The 25,561-nt window shown below is 35.1% G+C and overlaps 1 protein-coding gene across 1 annotated transcript in view; it reads right to left on the bottom strand.

Annotated features, from left to right (window-relative positions):
• The window catches only part of LOC138696405 (fatty acid synthase-like), a 260,583-nt gene extending 235,365 nt beyond the window's left edge, over positions 1–25,218 (bottom strand). Inside the window, exon 1 of the mRNA XM_069821328.1 lies at positions 25,026–25,218. The gene's annotated coding sequence lies outside the window, so the exon portion shown is untranslated. The remainder of the gene's footprint in view (positions 1–25,025) is intronic.
• Between the last annotated feature and the right edge of the window lie 343 nt (positions 25,219–25,561).

The raw sequence follows: 25,561 nt of genomic DNA on the forward strand, positions 1-25,561 counted from the left end.
GCTGCTGTAAATACTATCTTTCAGAATAGATTATATCAGTCTTACATAAATTACACACAATTATATCGTCACTTAGACAGACATACTGTCTTCCGAATTCCTCTACTCACTCCTTGTTTTCGCACTTGTTCTAAGCACTTTTAATTCAACTAATAGTGCACATTGCTAAACTGAAGCATACTGTACTTATTTAGGAGGAAGGAACCTGTTTTAGAGTGACCCCGTAGTGCGCGTTACTTATGTCTGTGAGCAGGGTATCTACTGAAGGACACGTCACGTAATGTATATCCCGTGGACACTTATACTCATGCCAATGTTGTTGAACTAAGAAAACGGTCTTTACTTATAATACAAGACAAGGTTTATGTAATACACTCAAACTTAAACTAAAAAAATTCACGGAGAATTATGAATTTACATCTTATAAGGTTCATAACAAATTTCCTAAAAAATTATTTTATTTAGACAGGAATGGTTTTCGGAAATGAATTTCTGGCTGGCTGATTTGTGTCACATTGATGACTTAGTGATATAAGTATTAAATTTATTCTTGTAATCATGTTGCTAATTTATCTGTATTTCATTTTGTACAACTGACTGCAATCAGGGCACATAATTGTCTTCACAGATTTGTAAATAAGGATAAACAAAACACTATTTTCCCCAACATAATCTTCGCTAAAGCCTAACAATACTTTAATTTATAATATATTATTCCGATACGGTGGCGGTGGCGGTGGCGGCGGCGGCGGTGGTGATAACTGGTTTATAATTCGCAGTTATAATTACATTTATACAAAATAAATAATTAATACAAGTTTCGCACTGCTATTGCGTGGTCTAAGGCACAATGCTGTCACTGGCGTAACTGAACGATCGCTGGTTTGAGTCTCCATGAGATAAGAAATTTTCTTATGAAATTTCGGCCAGTCATGGTACCGGTGCTCAACTAGCATCCTAATGAATTTGTGGAGCTACAATGAGTAGCTAAATCCTCGTTTATGAACCATTTAAACGGCCTATTATATCATCGTGTGACTACACGTTACCTCTGTATTGATTGGATATTCGTTCACTTCTGCTGAAGCATATGAAAGTGAAACTAGCAGTCAGTTGGTCGGTCTTGGCCCTCCATGGGCTATTATGCTAAGGAAGAAATATACTGTATATGGTTTAATACTTCCACGGTGATCATTATGGTGAGAGATTTTTATAGTCTACTTTGTGTCGAGTAACAGATGCAGAATGATCGAAGTTTCGATGCTCAGTGTCGCCACCAACAGTGAAAGCAAGCAAAGGGGAAGCTATCTATACCATTCTATACAGACCTATTCTTACTTGCGTCTATTTTGATGGAGGCGTTGAGTAGTTCCGAAACATTGGGTATTTCTTCCTCTATAACATTGTATTAGAAAACAAATATCTCACAGAGTAATTAAAATAGTTCAATAATTACATAGGAGGAAAGGAACTGGCCACCCTACCCCATTATCTCCTGGCCTAGTTGCTTCGTAGGTGGTGCCTTCTTGGTATTACTTGTGAGGTTCAGACCTGTCTTCGGACAGTTGACTAAACAACAACAATAACTACATGCGGAAACTTAATGATAAGAAATACAAGAAAAGAAAAAGGAAATTTAGGAGACACGTATGACTAAATAACACATAGAATTGATTCATCCTGGCAGGACGGATGGCAGGGGATGTGTAGATGCTAATAATACTGACTCACCTTACAATCTTCGACTGACTCTGAACTGCTTGTTCTTTACATCAAGTGTTCCGTTGTAGTAAAAATAAGCGACAACAGTGAGGTGTATGCCATTATACTATACCTTTCTTATGTTTTATAATAAATAATATTAAAAGTCAATTGTTTATCAAAATTTAAACGTCGTTTTTACTGTTCATGTATGTACCACTTCTGATAATATATCAACAAAGTATTAACTAGAAAATATTTAGTTCAATACTAATTAATACATTAATGACTTCGGTGCTGTAGATCACATACTGTATTTCTTGCTCCTAACAAGCCTTGCTACATTAAGATGAAACTTTCTATACTTAAGCGTAAAATTGCACAAGACGGCCAACTGTTAGACGAGAAAGTGTAGTATTTTTAATGTACCGATAGTTCATTTTTTAAAACAATTGGTCACAGACATAAATGGATCGGATTGCGTGAGGCAGGGAAAGTTTCAGTACAATTCAATTATACAGTTACAGTATGTGTGCCTGAGTTCTACTGAGCAGATCAGAGATTCAGTTCTATCATTATTTAGAACAACAAAATATTCATTTTCGTACGCTCCTTTGAAATTGAAATGTACATTGATGCATGTCATGTTACATTCACCTGTACTGTACGGTGCTGAATAGTACTGCTGCTGTGTGTCTCAGGTTCGAACCTTACATACAAAACACGGCTATAAAACGTGTGGTTTGAGGAGAGGAGTAGCAGTGTTCAGAGAGTTCTTCAGGGCATCGGGCATCTATCCCCTATGTCTGATACAGCGTTGTTATAAAATCGATTTAAAAATGACAGTCGGATTTTATGTTCAGTTGATAAAATAATTATTAATAGCAGCCTATCTAGAGTTTATTATCCTGCGTTTGCGTTGCAATGCTCTTATACTCGTAGTACAGATGTGTACTACTCGTCGCAGTCTGTGACTACTATTTTGTATCATCTTGTATACAGGGTGTAAGGGGTATAAGTGTCGTCCTTTTCACAGTCGTCGGGGACGGTCTACAAGATCAAAAAATGTCCATAAACATAGGGTCAAAACTTAATAGTTTTCCCAGAAAAAAAAATATTTCTTTCCTTATTTTATTTGCGTTATACTGCTTATATCGTTAGTAAAATTACGAAAACAATTACATCATAGGTATATCTAGCAAAAAGTTAATATTAGTTTAAATAAATATTTGTGTGTTCTATTACGTTTTGCATGTTTACATTTGTTAATATTCTGGCGTGAGAGACGTGGCAACATGTTCAGCAGGCAGTACTCTGCACAGACGTAAGTACGAGTCAGCTGAGTTCAAGCTCCCTGTCCATAGGTATACTGCCAAGCGGACGACAGTTCAGTACAGGGTATTCAATAAACAACTTACAATGTCATTTACAGTTTAGGAATACTATATGTTATTAATTTATGGAGAAAGTCGTCGCAATTCAAGTGAGACAAGAAGGATATACTGTCAACGTTTCCCTCAAGGAAGGTTACCTAATCGGCGAACTTTTGTAGCAGTTTCTCAACTATTTTTAGAAACTAGGAGTCTCTTAACCCGTTTCGAAAATCAAACAACCAGGAACTTGTTTTAAAATGATACTGCTTTACGGAAGCGGGAGAGATTAAAATTTTGCATTAGAAAAAAGTTCGTGTTATTTTGTGCGGAAAAACCATTATTGTTTATTTTTTAGACATACAAAAAAAATGGAGCAATATTGTTACATAAAAGTAAATTTACCATAATGTTTTATTAATGAGATTGAAAGTCTGTATTCGCTGCTCGTTTTATGTAAACAACAATATTATCATGGTTAGCCCCTGCATTAGAACAGAGCATCTGTACCGGTATATCTGTTTCCGCTTGAGCTGTATTGTGTACTTATAAATCCATTCCTCCCCATCCAGCAACGTTGCAAAACGTCTAATAATATAAACTTTAATAATTAGTTACATATTACAATTAGAAAAAAATTGTAAGGACATTTTTTCTTCCTGGTAACATAAGTAATCACCAGTTAAAATAATGGCACTCATACCCCTTACACTCTGTATACCTGAAGAAAATAAAATGTAGTGTAGCGTAAATTCTGAAAATAGCAATAATATTGATTCATTTCTTCAACGAAAATCCCCTTCGCTTTTTTCTTCATTTATTTCCTACTTCGGTTTTGCTCCTCCTATTAACACGGACATAGTACAGTATTACCACGCGGTGAATAGGATATAATTTTGAACCGATACTGAAAACAAGGTCACATTCGGGTCACCCTGGAAGTGTGGTTAACACGGCATGGTCCAAAACCTGAGACGACACAGGACAACATATGAGAAGAGACAAAATGCCAGTCCCGCGTGACTGAAGATGAATCTCTTCCGTTCGTTACGTCTGGGATCAAACCACGGACTGTTTGAGCACCAAAACGTTTGCCTTATCCACAGATTCGAAGTGAAGGGTTCCTTACCTTTCTGTCATATAGAGTATAATTTGTTTTTAAGTACGTTTCAGCATTTTTTAAATAAGACCTTCCACATACATTACACAAAAATTGTTCCATATTCAAGTTGAGAATGAAAGCATAATGTATCGTGTGAATATTATGATTGGAACCCGCCTTATTAAAGTTAGTTGCATACAATGCATAGTCAAGACGTCATGGTGGATATGGAAGTAGTACAGTCGGTCTAGCTGGGATGGAATGGAATTGCTGATTGGCGTGCTTGGTTCCTTTCGATCACGATATGTACTGGTTAAAATGGTTTGAATGGGATATTGTGAACAGGGACTTGACTCATTTAACTCTAGTTTTCAGATATTTGAAGAAAACTGTTTCCTTTTCTTTGATATTTACAGAAGGAAATATCTAGACATTGTAGACTATTGTGTAATATATAACCTTGAAATAATTTGTTTGCATACGTTATTTCTATATTTTCCCTCGGATTAAACGGGGAAGTGTTCTTTCGTAAATATTGGCCTGAGGTGTCCTTTTACATTCTGCTAATATTATTGGTAATTATTTTGTGATTGTTCCAGTGAAATCCAAGATGAGGTAAATTATTTTTCATTGTGCATTTATAACATTAACTTACCCAAAAATATTTCGATGGCTAGAATTTAAACTACGTACGTAATTTGATATTTTATTTCACGCTAACTTGATGGAGTTTGTTCCGTTTGAAGTGAGACTGTCAATCTTTCTTATATTCTAATCCAGCAGCTTGAGCAGTGAAAGATATATTCACTATCCGCCATTAACATCCTTGGATTACTATCGCTACATATGATATGATATGATATGATATGATATGATATGATATGATATGATATGATATATGATATGATATATGATATATGATATGATATGAGATGATAATGATAATGATAATGATAATGATAATGATAATGATAATGATATGATATGATATGATATATGATACATGATACATGATATGATATGATATGATATGATATGATATGATATGATATGATATGATATGATATGATATGATATGATATATGATATATGATATATGATATATGATATATGATATATGATATGATATGATATGATATATGATATGATATGATATATAATACATCATATGATATGATATGATATGATATGATATGATATATGATATGATATATGATATGATATGATATATGATATGATATATGATATGATACATGATATGATATGATATGATATATGACATGACATGACATGATATGATATATGACATGATATGATATGATATGATATGATATGATATGATATGATATGATATGATGATGATATGATATGATGATATGATATGATATATGATATATGATATATGATATATGATACATGATATATGATATGATATATGATATATGATATATGATATGATATATGATATGATATGATATGATATGATATGATATGATATGATATGATATGATGATGATAATTATATATGATATGATATGATATGATATGATATGATATGATATGATATGATATGATATGATATGATATGATATGATATGATATGATATATAATTTATTTCTACAGCAAGCTTACTGGCTATGGTTCGCCACCACATTTCTGTATACATGCTACTCATAACCTTCTAATTACAATATACAGAGCGATTCAAAAAGTTGAGCACAAACTTAAAGAGCTTATAGGGGGGTCTAAATACAATAACTTTCGAATAGGACTTATGGTCTAGGAAATTATAATCACTGGCGGTTCTTGATGCTTACAACTGGGGGGCGGGGGGGGACGGAACAGGAAGTAAAGGATGTCCAAGTGCAAGAAAAATTTAATGGCTGGCCAAAGTGCATGCAAAATAAAAAGAAAATCATGGAATTATAATTTCGCACTTATTCGTAGAAACTCCTATATTTCGCATTTTGTACTCAATTTCGCATTTTATCGCGAATTAGAAAACCACCGTAAGGTATGAAATTCCCTTTCTAAGGCTTATGTGATTAAGTAGCATTTGAAAACTTTTCGCATTTATCGCGACTGCGATAATCTACCATCTCTAATAGTTATTATTAACAACAAATGTTCTTGGGGTCAAAAAGACCTCAGATAAGTAGCATGGAATTCTAAAGCAGTTGTAAAATTTAAGCAAAATTCGCTTTATTATTATCTAACATTATCGTCATCCGAGTTTCGTGATGAGCTGGGCATGAAGTAACGCGACCCGGGCCATTGTTGCCACATCTGAGCGGTTACGCAATAGGTCATCTTTGTGTTTCTGGCTTAGCTTTGAAATCACTGTGCCGCTACGTTCACTTTCCAGAAAACTGTTCCATTTTACTATTGAAGTTTTATGACATTCACTATCAACAATATTTTGCAAGTTTTTCTCTCATTTTTTTTCCAATTCCAAAATCCAGATTTAGTGAAAATATGTTCAGCATTGTTTGAATCAGATTGAACGAAATGGCAACAAGGAAAACAGAAAACTGCATATTTTTGCTAAGAATATTCAATGAATTTATACCTATCAAATCGTTTACTGTTAAATCTCTTGTTCTTATTATTCACAGTGCTGTAGTTGGAAACAAATTTTTGGAAGGTACTGTTGAAATCTCCTTGGTCAGACTAGACTCTATATGGACTCGCACTACACATCTTTTCTTCGTCATGCGGTCTCCTCTGCAGACCTCCTTCCAGATCGCAGCCACAATTGCATATAAGGCAAGAAATTAAACGCTGACATTGGTGGCCCAACATTTTCTAGGAACAAAAGCCTATGAACTCTTTTACTGGAAGAGTATTTTTTTTCTTAGTGCAAATATCGTTAATTACAGTAATGCCCATTCACATTCTTTAGTTGAAATTGAAATAGAACCTATAATGTGTAACTGGACTCAAGATTCATGAACGCACGAAAAGTAATAATATTTCCCTCCTCTAGCAAACATTATGTCTGAGCGAGTTTTAAAATTAGTGAATCAGTGCAGCAGAATTATTGAGGCGACACATCATAAAATTAGTGTTATGCGAAGGCATCTATGCAAGTTTTCAAATTAGCGAATCAGTGTAGCAGATTTCTTGAGGCGCCATGTCATGAAGTTAGTGTTAATTACTTGGGTATATAAATATGACGGCGGTATACAAACTTGAAATTAACAAATCACAACTACTCCCGAAGTGCCAGACCATGTTTTTCTATAAAACAAAGAATGGACAAGCGTTTAAGAAATGAATATGAGATGCCAGCCGCTACTTTTATGCCATATATATCAAAATCAAAAATGTTTTTCAAATAGCTAACATCCTGCATTAAAAAGTCTATAAAAGATTATTTAAGCATAATTAATATATTTTCAGTCTATTTTTTTCCGGTACTATAACAGCGAGTTTTTATTTTAAACGGTACGGCGTACCGGCCTGTACCAGCCCAACTACAGCACTGATTATACAATAACGTTTGTTTGTAAACTGACTTACGTGGTTTGCATGGACCATTGTAGATCGATGCACTGTAATCATATGGTTCGTCTATATTAGAAACATTTGCACTCCCTTTACGTCACGGAGTTGGGGAGATATCGATGCATTTATACCACATGGAGGTTTGTCTACATTATAGAAACATTTGAACTTATATTTAAGTTACAAAGTTGGAGGGAGAGTTTAAGACATTTCAGTTCACTGGGTTCACAAACACTTCCATCTCACTTGAACTTATCACGGGAAAATGAACTTCAAAATATTAAATTCTTCAGACAAAACGCAACTAATATAAGAACACTAATAGCATCAGCGACTAATCATTTGCTACTGAAAGCTAGAGGGAAGAAAATAACGTAACGGTTACTTTGGAACAGTTCCTTGTTCTGAGCTAGTATGAGATACTTGTTGTTACAAAATACTCGTTTAACTTTGGAACTACATTATGACAACGCATGTTTGGCAGTATTGGAAGCAGTAGCGCCAACTTTTCGAAAACTCTGGGTGGACTCAGACATTTGAGGTGTAAGTTAAACAAATCTCTTAAGGATAATGATAACACGACAAATCATTAGGTGGACTCGGACCCCACAAGCCCATATAAGTTTGCGCCACTGTTTGAAAGCAGAAGTGGAAATTCTTTCGTCGCACTAAAAGAAATGTTGAAAACAAAGGAAAAGACAAATAGTAAAGATACGAAGAGCTTCTTTAAAAATGTACAAATTATCTTGAAACTGATGTAATCTATCAAACAATATTATTAACATAATGCCTGTATTACAGTATAGTAACTCCTTTGTGAATTTTATCAAGGGAGATTAAAATATATGGGTTATGTTTTATTTACAAATATTTTACACTTTAGTTTCATTACCAATTCTTGAAATTAAACTAAATTATGTTGAAACACGACTATTGTTGAAGTTTATTTTATTTACAATACAAAGGTAAATTTCCCTATTTCATTACAATGAGATTATTACTCTTCATGGCGGTATTAATACGAACTTTAGCACGGCCGAAATGATTATAGCTTTTATTTAATAATTTTTGGAGAAATTGAACACCATTATGAACTTGAGCTAGTAGAAGAGAAAGAATAGGTTAGCTTTTATTCACCATTTCAATCCACTTCGATTTCGTGACCAATTTACAAATAATTTAAAATTACATTACATTTCCTGCTTCGAGCAAACCTGATCTACGAATTTAATTTGGCATTAGAAAACATTTCTTTTCCACGAATTCACATCTCAGCTCATTATGACATCGTACTGCATCACATGGCATACAGGGAAGTATGTGTTCATTTAGCGTCCAAAATACCACTGTTACATTACATCATATTAATAGTACGTGTATGTTCCAAAATACAGTACTACTGTTACATTAGATACTAGTAGTACGTATCTGTTCCGAAATACTACTGTTCCTTCAGATACTAGTCATATGTGCATGTTCCAAGATACCACTGTGCACCTGTGTAGTTACATTTGGTACTGTTATTTCGGAACTGTTATTTGGAACCTATAACTGGAACAGTTGGAACTGTTACAAGAAAAAAACAACTTTTCCCATCTCTACTGAAAACTTGCGAAACGACGAATTCTTTCTGTGATTGTTAGAGTAACCGACAGTCGACACTGTCAGATATAGGGTACCATATTTTGAATGCAGACACTATTGTTGGTTGTATAGAACTACCTAAAAATATTGATTGTGTTGTGCATGTACTGGATATGTTATGCATGTTAAAAATTATATGTTTAACCTTTATTTCATTTGTTATATTTTTTTTAACAATAAATAAACTATATGTTAAAAATAGCATATCGTTAACTTAATTCCAAAACCTCGTAACTCGCTTGGATATCGATTTTCATTTCTTGCGCGTTTTTTGAAGATATATACACAGATCCATCTACTGACAAAGCAGTGAAGCTTAATTTAAAATACTAGCGCTCATATTGGGCTACTACGAAATGACCTTGATTTTTTTTTCTCTGTGAATACACTTTCAAAACGCGCAAAAAGTGAAAATCGATATCCGAGCGAGTTACGAAGTTTTCGAGTTAAGGTAACGATATATAGAATAAACAAAACTTTATAATTAATGTGAAATTAAGTTAGTTAAATTTAGCAATTTATTCAGCAATATAATTAAGGAATTTTTAAATAACTATTTCATTAAAACTGGGGAAGGGCTCCCCCGGCCCCGGGCTATATCCGCCTCTGGAAGTAATCCTGAATCAGTGCACGCTTGGGAATGTCAGGAACTACATTGCAAAATAAGCTTACTTTGCAATGAGGCACTGGGTTCGATATAATATGAAATGATGATGTTCATCTGCCACCACGTTTGAATGGGATGAGGTACAAGGTCTTCATATGAGACGTTCTTCCAGAACTGTTAGAGAATGTACCACTTATCGTGTGTCGTCAAATGTGGATGCAACTAGACGGAGCACCTGCACACTTTTCTCTTCAAGTACGTGACATACTAAATGATACAATATATCCCGGGCGTTGGATCGGAAGGAAATGTCCAATTGATTGGCCACCCCAATCCTCTGACCTGACGCCTCTTGATTTCTTCTTCTGGGGGCATATCAAAAGCCTCGTGTACGAAACACCACCTACCGACCAAGAAACACTTCTCGCCAGGATATTTGCAGCATCTGATGAAGTGATGAGGTTCGTAAGATGCGTGAGGTATTTGGTAGAGTGCGCCAGAATTTTCTACGGCGATATAATGCTTGTATTGAATGTTTTGGTCACCAATGTGAACAACTTTTGTAAAAACACGTGTTGAGTAAACATTATCTTTGCTTAACTTAAATGTGCGATTGTCCATTATGTAGTTCCTGACATTCCCAGGCTTACACTGACCCAGGATTACTTTCTAGGCCATAAGTTCCTATTCTGAAAACGAACGTAGGGATTTTTTTTAAATTTCGTTTAATTATCACCATGCCCCATAACGCATAGTCATATTACATGGTTTATTGAAACTTGTTTATCACTTATGTGTTCATTGGTGTCCCATTGTCTTTTGCTTCACTGTTTCGTGATTTTTTTATATTCATTGTTGTGTTATATTATTTTATGTTATTCACTGTTGAATGTTCACTATCACTATCATTGAGTTAATTATACTAGTTCTGTTTACGCTGTTTACATATATACACTTTTAGTAATTGGATCTTCACTATCACCATCTTTCAGTTAATGAAACTAATTCTATTTACACTATTTACATATATACACTTTTAGTAATTATAACTATAGTGTTTATAATATATTACTTATTGAGTGTGTTTACGCATGTTACAAAACTGAGACATATATTTACAATTGTTCAAAGTTTATAGCGTTAATATAGTGCACAAATGACCTCAAATGCTCTTTTATGATTTCCCTATAATTTATTGGCCAATTTCTTCCACTCCTTGTTGCTTCCTTGAAGACACTGCGCTGTTGGTTCAAGATTTGACAATCTCACAGAAGATGATCGACTGTTTGGTCAGCTGCTCCGCAAGGACATCCTGGGCTTTCCTAAATTCTGAATCTGTAGTAATAAGATCTGAGTTTCCCGTGACCAGTTAGTATTGATACAAGGTTTGGTGTAGCTGGTATGTTGATTTTCATCCATCTGTCACTGAAGGAAAAAATCTCTTCATTAGTGCTTCTTTTGTTGTGTTTGACCACATCCGTTGCCATTTTTCAGTGCTTTTCTTTTTCTCTGCGTCTATTATTGTACTCTTAGGTATCTTATTGTAGATTACTGGTATGTGATCTTCTTCTGTTGCTTGCTCAGCTAGTTTATCAGCTATTTCATTTCCATGGATGCCAACATGTGCTTTTATCCATTTAAAGTGAATCTTCCAATGCTGACTAAAGAGGATTTTAAGATTTTGCCTAATTTTCTCTATTATGTATCCATGTTTGTCGTTGTTCCTCAGTAAATCTATTGTGACTTTGCTGTCTGTGTAAATCCCCACTGTTCGTTCCATATTTGGTATGTCCATTTCCGTTATTATCTTTAGAGCTTGTAGGATTGCTATCTGTTCCGCTTGGTTATTGGAGCATTTATTGTTTAGCCTAAATTTTTCTTGTTGGACAACTGTCTTGTTTCTAAATATGACTGCTGCTGCTCCTACTTTTCCATTAATTTTGCTGCCATCTGTGAACACTTCTATTTCGTATTGCTTTTTTGTAGCTTCACAGAGCTCTATTCTTTCTGCAGGATACATCCACTGTGTTGTATCTACTGGTTCGTCGTACTCCTGTAACAATCCGTGTGTGGCCTTATATATGTTTATCTTCTCTTCTACTATAATCTTTATTGGCTCGACTCCAGCTATGACACAAGATGCATCGTAAGAGAGAGTCCTGTATGCTTTCGCCATTTTTATGTTGATCAGTCTTTGGACCCTTTGATATTTCTTGATGTTATTTCCTTTTGTTAGTGCCTTCTCCCAGACGGGTGCTCCGTACACTAACACAGGAATGATGGCACCTCGATAGAGAGTTTTGAGGGCTTCGTGTCCTAGTCCCCACTGGAGTCTTGCAGATTTTGCAAGTTGGTGGATTAGGCCTGTGCACTTTTGCGAGACATATTCTATATGTCGATCAAAGGTCAGTCTACTATCCAGAAATATTCCTAAATATTTCATGGTTTTAACCTGTTCTAGTGGTTGATGGTTCATGTAGATTCTAACTTTTCCATTATTTCCAATTCTTCTTCTTGTTACCAATATGACCTTGGATTTTTCGCTGTTGAAGTGTATTTTGTAGGTTTTTGCCCAATTTTCTATTTTCTTTAGGTCTTGATTAGCAAAGTTTTCAGCTTCTGCTATACTTTTTCCTTTTGTAAGGATGACTAAGTCATCTGCAAATGCAATTACTTTGGTTTTATCCGTGAATTTCAGGTTTAATAACGAATTATATAATACATTCCAAAAACCTGGACCGCAGCAAGAACCTTGTGGGCATCCTTTGCTCAGCTCTTTCTCTATTTTATAGGTGTTGATCCTTAAACTTGCTTTCCTTTGAGAGAAGTAGTTTCGTGACAAGCGATAAAGATTCCTAGGGCATTGTAGCTCCCTTAAGTTAGCCATAATGCCGGGCCACCACGCTGCGTCGAACGCACCTTTGACATCTAAACTTACTACAATAGTGAAGTTTATTAGGGTATTTTCTTCTATGGTCTCTTTAACAGCCATCGCTGCATCTATCGTGCTCTTCTGGGGAGTAAATCCATATTGGTTTGTGTCGAACTTCTTTTTGGTATTGATGTGGTGGAGTATCCTATCAATCAGTAGCTTTTCTAGGACCTTTCCTCCTATATTCAGTAAGCTGATAGGTCTAAATTTTGAAGCGTCTTTACTGTCTTCTTTCCCAGGTTTGGCAATAGGAATGATTACGGAAGTTTTCCATATTCTTGGAAAAAGTCCTTTACTTAGACACTCGTTATACATTTGTTGTACATTTAGGAAAATGTCTGAATGTCCGGAAAAGAATCTCGCTTGTCAGGCCATCTTCTCCCGGTGCTTTTTTAGGATCATACTTCTTCAATACTCGAATTATTTCTTCATGTGTGAATTTTCTGTCATCTCCTGTATTTATTTCCTCATTCATCAACTCTCGAATTTCCCTCTGGTGTTGATTATCGGTCAGTGGGTCGTCATCTGGAGTGAATTGTTGAATCATGAGGTTTATTGTACTCGCAGTATCAGCAGTGAATGTTCCATCTGGCTTCAGGAGTGTAGTTAGGCTAGTTGGGCTTCTCAGTTTCCCTGCGGCTATTTTGTATATGGCGTTCCATGGATTGGACCCTTCAGTTAGAGTGCAGTACTTCTTTCACGAGGAGAGTTTTTCGTAGTGTAGTTTCATTTCGTATATTCTCTTCCCGTCTAAGTATTTGCCTTTTCTTTCCATCCTCAGATCTTCATTATTCATAGTTCTTTGGAATCTTCTTCTCAGTGCGTTAACCTTCTTTCTGAGTATCGTTAGCTCCTGTGTCCACCAAGGGACTGTTCTGCCTCTTCTAAAGTTTCCTCGACTGCATTTCTTAAAAGCTTCATTACATGCTGCTACTATACAAGACTGGTAGTCATGTATTATTGTTTCCAGTTCTACTAGTTCAGCATTTTTTAACTTTTCCAACAATTCTTTTTCTATGTCTTCATTTTCTATTTCTTTGCATTGAAATTTGTTTACAACATTTGCTTTTAGCCTGTCATCGAACTTCGTCATATCTCCAGTCTTGGTGTTGAATCTGTACCCTGTGAAGTTCTCTCTCTCCGCAGTAATAACCTTTCTTGATATTTATTTTGAATGTGATATTGTTGTGGTCGCAACAGCTTTCTTCTTCCCCACATCTCCAGTCCTCAAAGTATCCTAGGATTAAACTGTTACATATGGTTAAATCAATACGACTTTTCCCTCTTATTGTCTCAAATGTGGGGACAGCCACGTTTTCATTCATTACATATAAATTACTTGTCAACAGAAAATCTTCCAGTATCTCCCTACGTCTGTTCGTTACAGTATCATGCAACAAAGTGTTTCTTGAGTTGCTATCAACGCATATTATAGTTCCTACCTCTTGTGCATGGTTAATTATGTTTTCAATCTTGCGGATATCTATTCCGATATCTTTAGTTATATCACAGTAACCGCTTGCTGCATAAATCTTATCCTGCTGGGATCTTATTTCTACAACGACGCAGTCCTCATCAGATAGTTGATTGATTAATATTACATCCATTTCTTTGTTGTTTGCGATTATTGCTGCTCTCTTTCTTTCGCTTACGTTACTATATATTCCGTACGTTTTTGGAATTCCTGCCACCTTGTTGTTAATTGTATACGGTTCCTGTATAAATGCAATATCTATGTTCGACTCCCGTATCATGTTAGCTAAGTTGGTTGTAGCCACTTTTTTATGGTGTACATTAATTTGTAGGCATTTAAGGCTAGCTGTTAATGGGTTTACCATTTCAGTACTCGGTATTTTGTCTGTATCTCTCTATCATCATTTGGTAGCAGCATGTGATTTTTTTTTTAATTAACGAAATGTGCGAAATGTTTGAAAACTTAACAGTATTCACAAAAAATGCAAATCTCACGAAGGTAATCTAGAAAATAACACTTAACCGCGAAATGTCGCGAAATCTAATTTGTTTCAACAAAAAGTTTCGGTCACGAAATCAGTAGGCTACTTGAAATATATTTCTTTTTTTTTTTTTTTCACGAAATATTCGCGAAAACAATCAGATTATCATTTCAAATAAAACAAAAAAATTAATTTGGCTGCTTTCTGAAGCTTTGAGTCACCTATAAATTACGATCCTACAACGTCTTTGCATATTTGTTCTAATTTGCAGATTCTGAATCAGACGAGGATCACAAACAGTTTCGTTTCAACATATCTTCGAGTATATTATACTTCATATTCATATTATTCATATATGAGGATCTCGCCGACTTCATTGAATTATCAATGACTATACGTAGTCATAGATATCTATTATTGGAGAAAAATTCGTTCCGACACCGGGAATCGAACCAGGACCAGGACTGTCAGCTTTGTCAGCTTTGGGCATTGAGCGCTCTTTCCATCTGAGCTGTGCCGAGACCCGATTCACGGTGCCTGCCGAACTCTCCTTTATATCATCAATGGCCTACTACCTGCATTTTAGACACACAGAGCATTTATTTCAAAACCCCCCAGTCTAAATAACTATATAACTTAAATAGGATTTAATTAAACAAAAAACACATCAATTTAGATATTGAGGGGGAAGTTTGAAACCAGTCTTAATTGCATATTAGTTTTCACCCCCTTACCCTAGCCTCCCACATTTTGAAATTTCAAATGGCACCGCTATCTTGTGATATTTAAATTTGACAGAGTATTCAGTTGTTTATATATCTCATTCGTTTTCGTATCTTTTGTTTTCTGTCGTCGCGTAGCAACCTGGATTGTTGTTATTGTTCATTAGAGCTGAAGAGAATAAAGCTACAAATACTATTGAGCATTTCATGTAATAGTAATTAAATTATTTGAAAATGGTGTATACCCTTCAAGAGAGAACAGAAATCATCCGTATTGATTAAATGTAGGAAATTACATAAAATAAACTCTGTTTTCATCCTACAATCAACTGACAATAACAACAATGCAGGTTGCCAGGCGAAGATAGAAAACAAAAGATGCGAAAACAAATGAATGAGATGTGCAGTTGTCAAAAAGAAGAAAAAAAAGTGGTCGCACTCGTGAACAGCGAAAATTTTCGAAGTCCATTTCGGGTCACGGCGATGTTACACGATGCATGTCCTTGTAGAAGCAGTCCCGGAACTATGGAATTATTCCATATCTGCGTCACATAGACCAGCGGTAGAGTGCTCGCTTAATGATTCGAAGAGTGTGAGTTCGGGCCTTGTTGAAGTTTCCATTTTATTTTTTTAATCGTTCTTTAGTGATATTAATAATATTCAAATTATATTTTGTATTCTGTTATAGTTCTTTAGCGTTACAAATAATATTCAAGTTAACATTTATATTCTGTTATCGTTCTTTATCAATATAAATAATATTTAAGTTATTTATATACTGCTATCGTTCTTTCGTGATACAAATAATATTCAAGTCATCATTTGTAATCTGTTATCGTTGTTTAGCGATATAAATGATATTCAAGTTATCATTTATATTGTTATCGTTCTTTAGCGATATAAATAATATTCAAGTTATAATTTATATTCTGTTATCGTTATTTAGCGATATAAATAATATTCAAGTTATTTATATTCTGTTATTGTTCTTTCGCGATATAAATACTCAGATTTTATATGAGAATTATTGTAATATAAATAACAATTTTTCTTTGTAAAATAGGTTATTTTATTTAAATAATTAATTATATATTATATAATATCTTATTTTAATTAAACAAACCGATATTTATCATTTATATTGTTATCGTTCTTTAGTGATCCAGTATAAATAATATTGAAGTTATTTATATTCTGTTGTTGTTAGCGATATAAATAATATTCAAGTTACCATTTATATTCTGTTATCGTTCTTTAGCGACATAAATAACATAAATTTAATATTAAGTTTGGAACAATACAGTTGTATAATACTGGTGTTAGTTTTTTCTTTTTATATTATTACATTATACTATCTTCAAACACAATAACATGAAAAGCAGTGACGAGGAATTGAAACTGAGACGTTTACATCTAGCCATTGATGATATAAAGAAGGAGAGTTCGGCCGGGAGCGTGAATCGGGTCTTGGCATAGCTCAGATGGAAAGAGAGCTCAGTGCACAAAGCTGACAGTGAGAGGTCATGGGTTCGATTCCCGGTGCCAGAACGAATTTTTCTCTAATAATAGATATCTATATGTCTTCGATCGTTGTGCATTTCTGCCTCAAACATTGATAGTGAGCGGTGGCGCCAACTGACGGGCCCGTGGGACCCGAGCCCACCCATAATTTGTGGTGTTATCATTTTTTTTTTCAGATTCATTTATTTTAACTTATAACTAGAATCCTGCGTTTGGTTACCTAAGGCCTCCTAGCAGCTCGCAACAGAGTAGGTATATATGGAGCATAGTAAAGCACTTTATTATACAAGCAGAACAAGCGCCATTTTTAACGCTAAGTAGCGCGAACATGTATGTTACGTAATAAGACGTGTAGATTATACTGTAATCCATTTTTAAAATAGAAATTTAATTAATAATATTGGCATTTAACTAAGAGAAAATGGTTGAATTATTTATTTATAATCACAATTAAGTACCAAAGTTATGTAAACACTAATATCACACTTTCAACAATTATGGATACGACTATAAATTGTTAATTTTTACTGTTCTGTATATCCTCACTATAAGAAAAAAATTTATAAGTTCGAAGTTTACACGATTGTAACAAATAGATATTATTGACAACATAAAATCACTTTCTAACAATGCAATAATAATGAGTTTTTTTTTAAGAATTTCAGTTCTATTTTCACATCCTTCTTTTGAGGATTTTGTAACATGTAGTTTCTATTTTGTTGTTGTCTCACACAAAACCACTAATTATTGTTGAAACAACTTGAGCATATTTTCTTCAAATGATCTTTGTAAACCCATTTCTGACATTTATGGCACCACTTTCTTGTTGATTTACTGTGGCTTCTCCCACTCTCGTAGCAACGACCCAAGGTACTGCGTCTCTCAGTAGTAGAGGATGCCCTTGTTCACCATGTCCAACAAAAGGCACCACATCTTATTTCTATCGGAACTTGTGGGATGGAAGCCCTTCTCTCCATTTGCGATTTGACTAGTTTCCACGCAACCTTTTCCAAAAAGAAAAATCCAATCTTCTTATTTCCCCTTTGTTGTTGTTTGTTTCGTACACATATAGTGCATTGGTGGCTGATATATTCAATAAATCGTATAATATAACCATACGCCACTTCTAATATACCTAGACACGCAGTACTACATACGTAGTGGTCTAGTATGTCCACGCCTATTTTCGTTTTACTGTAAAATGTTACAATTTCAGGCTTTTTCTTATCACCAGTTTTCTCAGCAATCGCATCATCACTATGCAATGTGGATATCAATAAGAGAGACTAGTTTCGTTTCGGACAGTAGGACACGCAGTAGCGGCTCGCGATCATTTTTGTTGGTGGGGCCAGATAATAATAATAATAATAATAATAATAATAATAATAATAATAATAATAATAACAATTCGTTATTTATACTGGCAGAGTTAAGGTCATAGGGCCTTCTCTTACACTCTACCAGGTCACAAAGTATACAATCAGTGAAAAATTTAACAAAAAGTTAAAGAGCAGACACTCGTATTTGACAAATTTTACGGTATACGTTAAATAATGCATCAATATTTTTATTTAATTTTAGTTCATTGTTTCTGCTTAAAAATTAGTTCAGCACAATACAACTAAACTTACCACTCATTACTGCAGCACCATCATATGCTTGAGCTATGAGTTTATTTTCTAAATTGGAAGGTTATAGACTTTGTTTTAGAACCTCGCTCAGATCGTGAGCCGTGCGACTGTTTACCTCTTTGAAAGAAAGAAACCTTTCCACAGGTTTACAACCTTTTAAGTATTTCAAAATAGTAACAAATTGGCTTTTGCAGGTTATGTCTGTTTTTTTGTCAGCCTGCACAACAACAAAATCTGTAGAATTAATGTTCTGTGTTAGATCTTCGATGTATATATCATACATACTGTCTAATAATTCGTTTTGTATAATGTGTAAAGTATATTTAAAAACAGAAGTACTGTTTAAGTGTTCATCCAATACATTATCAAAACTGGCAAGTAAAGATAACAAGTCTAACAAATTTCCCCGATTTGCAGAGCCCTGATTTTCGTTCTGAAACCTCAGTTATAATTCGTGAATTCCGCAAAATACTAAAGAATCAATTATTACTCTTGCTAGTGTATGTCTGTTTTTTGTGACCTGTTCGTTGTGTTTCTGGATTGAAAATTTGACCGCGGAATCAATTTTGTGCTGCGATATTTACTGTCCCAAATAGTTTAAACTTACAAGCATTTTCTAAATGTATTGCACTTTGTTCTTGTTTTAGATCTTTGCAAACTGTCGATGTCCACAGTCCCTCGCCATCAAACAATAAGGCCAATTCACACGGGGATAGTTTACAGCAGTCAAGTGCTTGAAGCAACTCGACTTCCCTTCGACTTTCCCAGTGTGATATGGTCGGGACAGTCAAGTTGTGACTTTGCAGTCAAGCATAATTTGAGTTGACGACTCGTCACTTTTGTGTCCACTTTCCCATCACGTGATCAACTTGACTCCACCACTTTCCTCGTGTGAATACTAACTTGTAGCAAGTAGCAACTTGCAAGCAGATATTGTGGATAGTGTGTGATTGTTTAAATTAATAGCTAATTAATTTATGTATCGAATTTGAGATTAATTTAACTTTCATACCCCACATTTTAACAATTACTAATTCTGCTTACAAATCACTTGGATTTGTAATTCGAAATTATTCAAGCAACCACCTGTTTTTAGGTTAGAAGCAAGTGGAATGTGCTACAATAATTTGGAATCCTCGTTGCAAAAACAACGTTCATTTTATCGAGTTGACAGAATAAATTCCTTTGGTTCCTATATTATAAGATATTCAAAATACCTTGTCCAATCCAGATCCTAACCACTTAGATTACTGAGATGAATTTTTGGTTTTCATACGTTCAATGACAGAAGAACGACTTACTCGATTATATTTCTCAGAAAATTATGAACAAAAATAATACTGATTCCGCTGAAATACTCAAACTAATTCCAGCTTATATCCCTCCAAATATATATAGAATAAATTTGGTATTTAATATCTCTAGATCGAAAATAATACAACTTTTCCCTTGTTTTGGCCCTACAATTTATTATCAATTCATATTTTTTTTTTGCCAATACTTAATAATTATAAGCTACATATCTTTCATTTTTTTCATTTCTTTTATTTATATTGCTAATGAGTTGCATATACATATTTTATAACTGCTGCTCACGGGAATTATTATCAATAATAAGTTAAATTGTTCATGTAGGCTATTTATATGAAGAAGGTGCTTTGATGGGCATCTAGCCTGTGTACTTTTTCATAAGTCATAATAAATAAATAAAAAAAATATATTATATACACAGTATTACACACCTTATTGTAACATTTTTAGAATTACATGAGATGTATGAACTTTCGCGGAATATAATATACAGCACGAGAAATACTTCAATAATAATAATGATAATAATAATAATAATAATAATAATAATAATAATAATAATAAGTTAATAATAATAATAATCCGTGGTGCTACAGCCCGTGAAGGCCTAGACCGATCAGCCGGCTGCTGGCCTCACGCCCACATGCCGAAGTAGAGGTGGACGATCATCCAAACAGAATGGAGGTATCGTGTGGTTAGCACGATGATCCTCCCAGCCGTTATAGCTGGCATTCGCAACCGGATTTCGCTACCTATCGCAGCTCCCCAAGTGCATCACGATGCTGGGTGGGCACCGGTCCCATATACTGGCAGAAATTTCATGAGAAAATTTCTTCCCCCATTAGGACTCGAACCAGCGCGCATTCCGTAACGCGAGCCCTAGGCAGGATGCCTTAGACCGCGACGCCACAGCGCGGGACTCAATAATAATAACAATTAAAATTAAACAAGAGGGAATTATTTCAAAAACTTGTTACGAAACTTGAAGAACAAGGTGTCCATAACATTAATGTAGAAGTGGGACGCCTCCAAGCATACAACATTCAGCGCGCGTTTTTAACGTGTGGAACATGGTTTCAAGTTTAGTGTCTCCGTATGATCACAAATATGGTGTCAAATTTAGAGGCTTTAACCGCTTGATTCCTGTAAACTATCCCCGTGTGAATCAAGTAATAGGCAATAGAAACAAAATAAACTTTGTTTTTAGTCACTTACAGTTAGCCAGGACTTATTTGTAAACCTCGAGTTGCAGAAAGTTCTACCATTCGCCTGTGTAAAACTGAAGTCAATAGGTTGATGTGTGCCTAGTCGTTTAACTTCAAGTTTATCTTGTAATTTTAACGAAGAAAACAATGTTTTAATAGGTAATCCACTTTATTCACGTTTTCACACTTCGCTTGCATGCACTATTCAAAGTTCACACGGACACTTCTAGAATTAACACTGTTCAGTGGCACTGCTACTCACAGCACAACAAATAACTGCGACTGTCGCTTCCGTCCGGCAGGCGGGCCAGGCTCGTCGGGCCTCAACGAGAAGCAGTATACTCGTGACGGTAACTTCGTAACACTTCGTGAATCTCCGTCGATAGCGAACATTGCATACGTCGCACCATGGTAGTTGAGCGCTAAAGTGATTCAAGTTGTGGGGCCCTTTGACGCGGCCCCAAGCTCACAATATTTAGTGTCATACAATCTTTGACGTTTTACTGGACACATATTGCGTCATATTATTAAATTTACTGAAACAATTATGAATTCAATACACTGTCCTGAACAAAATTTACGAATTTTAAATGCGAAAATAAAATTTCTGGGGAACGAAATATTGGTGGGGCACGGCCCCTGTGAGGATACGAGAATCATTTCCTTCTAAAACCCTCACAGAATAATTTTCTGTCTTTTCTTTGCTGGGCAAAAATTCACTTGGGATTTCTCGTTTGTTTTCACGCAGAGTCCCTATGTAAGTCAGTTTCCTTTAAGCATACAGTTTTCATGCCATGGTAAACCAGATATCGGCTGTCACATTACTACGATACCAGCAATTGGTTTCACTATTCTTAGTACAACATCCTCAGCAGAGTTGCTGTTGTTGTAGGGTCCCGTATTTCGAGGGCTTGCTGGGAATGTATAGCCGGAATTGACAGTTCCCACGAAATGCAAGGAGTTGTTCGTCTTAGTCAAATAGCCACTTGCATAACAAGATCTTTGAAAATTGTTGACAACAATTTCAAAAACTTCCCTAACTGGAGCCAATTTATCAATTTCTTTATGTTCATTCCTTGTCCTTGCATCGTCGAAACGTAAACATCCCAGGAGGAATGCGAAACGTTTTGCACTCATAGTAAGGTAGCATGCTTCCATGCCATTTCCTTTGCTATTGTTCCAAATCTTATCAATATTTCTGCAGGAGTAGCTCAAAGTTCCAATCAAATATCAAATATAATAACATTAATAACAGAGGAATAAAATTATTTCATTTCCACACAATTATTTTTGCTTGTAACTTTCGACTCAGTCATTTCCGACCATGGTTCCTTATCTCAAATTGATACATGTGGCCTTCGCCATCATCCCTGAAAGTTTGTAACACCACCTCGGAAACACCCTGTATATATGGTTTAAGGGATATAAGAGCCATTATTTTATTATTCATGTCATAAGGAAGAAGAAGTGTCCTTACGATTTTTTCTAATTGCAATATTTAACTAAGGGGATTATTCCTGTGTTCGTCCATGGTCTGGAATTTAGGTTAAGTTTAGATTTAAGACCTCTCCTGGCACCACATTATCATAATCCTATCACATCATCGGGGTAATGTAACTCCGCCTTCAAGGAGCCCCAATCTCAGAAGTGGGTTACAACTAAGCCACGGCCAGGAGAGAAGACCAGAAATGTCGAAAAGACATTGGATAAAAAAATATTTAACTAATTATTAAAGTTTACAATATTAGACGTTTGACAACGTTGCTGGATGAGGAGGAGGGAGTTTACAAGTGCACAGTACTGCTCAAGCGGGTACAGACATACCGATACAAAACAGATGCTCTGTTCTAATGCAGGGGCGGACCAGGACAACTGTTGTTTACATAAAACGATCAGCAAGTACAAACTTTCAATCTCATTAATAGAACGTAATGGTAAATTTACATTTTATTTAACAGTATTGCTCCATTTTTAAAAACAATAATGGTTTACTGCACAAAATCACACGAACTTTTTTCTAATGCAAAATTTTAATCTCTCCCACTTTTGTAAAGCACCAACATTTTAAAAGAGAGACTCCTAGTTTCTAATAATCGTTAAGAAACTGCTACAAAAGTTCGCCGATTAGGTAACCTTCTTTGCGGAAAACGTTGCCGGTACATCCTTCTTGCCGCACTTGAATTACGGCGACTTCGTCCATAAATTAATAACATATCATGATATTCCTAAACTGTGAATGGCATTGTAAGTTGTTTATCGAACTGCCATCCGCTCGGCAGGAGACCAGATGGACAGGGAGCTTGGAATTCAGCTGAACTTACGTCTGTGCAGAGTACGTCAGTTGAATGAATCCAGCTGAACATGTTGCCACGTCTCTCACGCTAGAATATTAACAAATTTAAGCATGCAAATTTATTTAATTTCACGAAAACATAATAGAATACCTACGATAATAAAATAAAATGATAATTTAAATATTACTTATATCGCTAAAGAACGGTAACAGAATACAAATGATAACTTGAACATTATTTATATCGCTAACGAACGATAAAAAATAAAATGAATTGATAACTTAAATATTATTTATAACGCTAAAGAACGATAACAGAATATAAATGATAACTTGGATATTATTTCTATCGCTAAAGCTCGATATCAAAATAAAATGATAATTTTAATATTATTTATATCGCTAAAGAACGGTAACAGGATACAAATGATAACTTGAATATTATTTATAACACTAAAGAACGATAACAGAATATCAATGATAACTTGAATACTATTTATATCGTTAAAGAACGATAAAAAAAATAAAATGTTACCTTGAACAAGGCTCAAACTCACAACCTTTGAATCATTCAGCGAACACACTACCGGTCCTCTACGAGACGAAGATGTGAATGACTCCTGCTTAAACATCTTAGTTCCGAAACTGCTTCTATAAGCGTATGCATCATGTAACATCACCGTTATCCGAAGTGGACTTAGAAAATATTCGCTGTTCACAAGTGCGGCCATTTTTTTTACAACTGTACATCTATCAGGCAGTACATCTCATTTGACGATGTGTCAAAGGAAGAACAATTGTTTATATGCATGTGAAGTCTGACTAGTGTAATATGTAGCTAGTCGGCGATGTATGCAATGAAGAGAGAAAGGAACAGGCCCATACCTCATTATCTCCTGGCCTAGTTGCCTCATAAGTGGTCCTTCTTGGTATCACTTGTGAGGTTCAGACCTGTCTTCGGACAGTTTGACTAAACAACAAATTTCCACTCCACTCTACCACTAAATATGAATGCACCATTGCTCTCCCCGTCATTCAAATTATTATTATTATTATTATTATTATTATTATTATTATTATTATTATTATTATTATTATTATTACTATAGGCCCACCAACTTATTACCGGTTGGAGGTGAGGTCGCTGCTATCGCTACAAACAGGAAACAAGTAAGGACCTCAGTATTCGGACTCCTGCCATCGGTAATCGAAACTTGGCTGGCCTATATTATTATTATTATTATTATTATTATTATTATTATTATTATTATTATTATTATTATTATTTATAACATTTCATCCTACAGCACAATTTGTTTTCAATCTCTCGGACCGCGCTTCACGAACAAAACAACAAAAGAAACATTTGCCAGCTCCGTCTGGTCATCCTTTTATCTAGAAGAGGCTTTCAAAGACCCTGTCATATTAGATACCTGGTTTTGTACATTAACAAATTATATGGAATGCACCGTACAGCTCAGATAATAATCATAAAAATAAAATAAGTCATGACAAATACTTACGTAAGTAGGCGCGTGGCATACATTTGTAATCCAAGTCATTTCGAGCCCTTTTAAACACGAGTAACTTTTAGCCACCAAGTCGACTGCAAAAAACAGTCGTTATGGACTGCTTGTAGCGGGGATCCAGTCGGTAATGTATTTCAATACAAAACGCTGGTTGTTTTACACACGAGCGCTCTACCCGACGGCAGACCGACTGCTGCCCTGTCAAGCAGTCGATCCATGCGACCGGCGACAGCGTTTTCTGCTTACACAAGGATGAATTTTAGCTGCCGAGATCGGCGACACAGTGATCCGAAACCTAAATCTAGCTGGACATAATAACTTTTCTCCTATTTAACAGATTACAATGTAACTTTGTAAAGTATCTATAAGTAGTATATATACAAACACTAATTACGTTTGTATAAACGAAACTATCCGTTTTAGGGGGTGCATTTAGAGAAAATTAATAACTTTTCTCCTATTTAACAGATTTCATGAAACTTTGTACAGTAGTTCAGGTAGTAGGATTTGTTTTGTATAGAAACTTTAGT

Source organism: Periplaneta americana, chromosome 3, assembly GCF_040183065.1.
Source record: "Periplaneta americana isolate PAMFEO1 chromosome 3, P.americana_PAMFEO1_priV1, whole genome shotgun sequence".
Lineage (NCBI taxonomy): Eukaryota > Metazoa > Arthropoda > Insecta > Blattodea > Blattidae > Periplaneta > Periplaneta americana.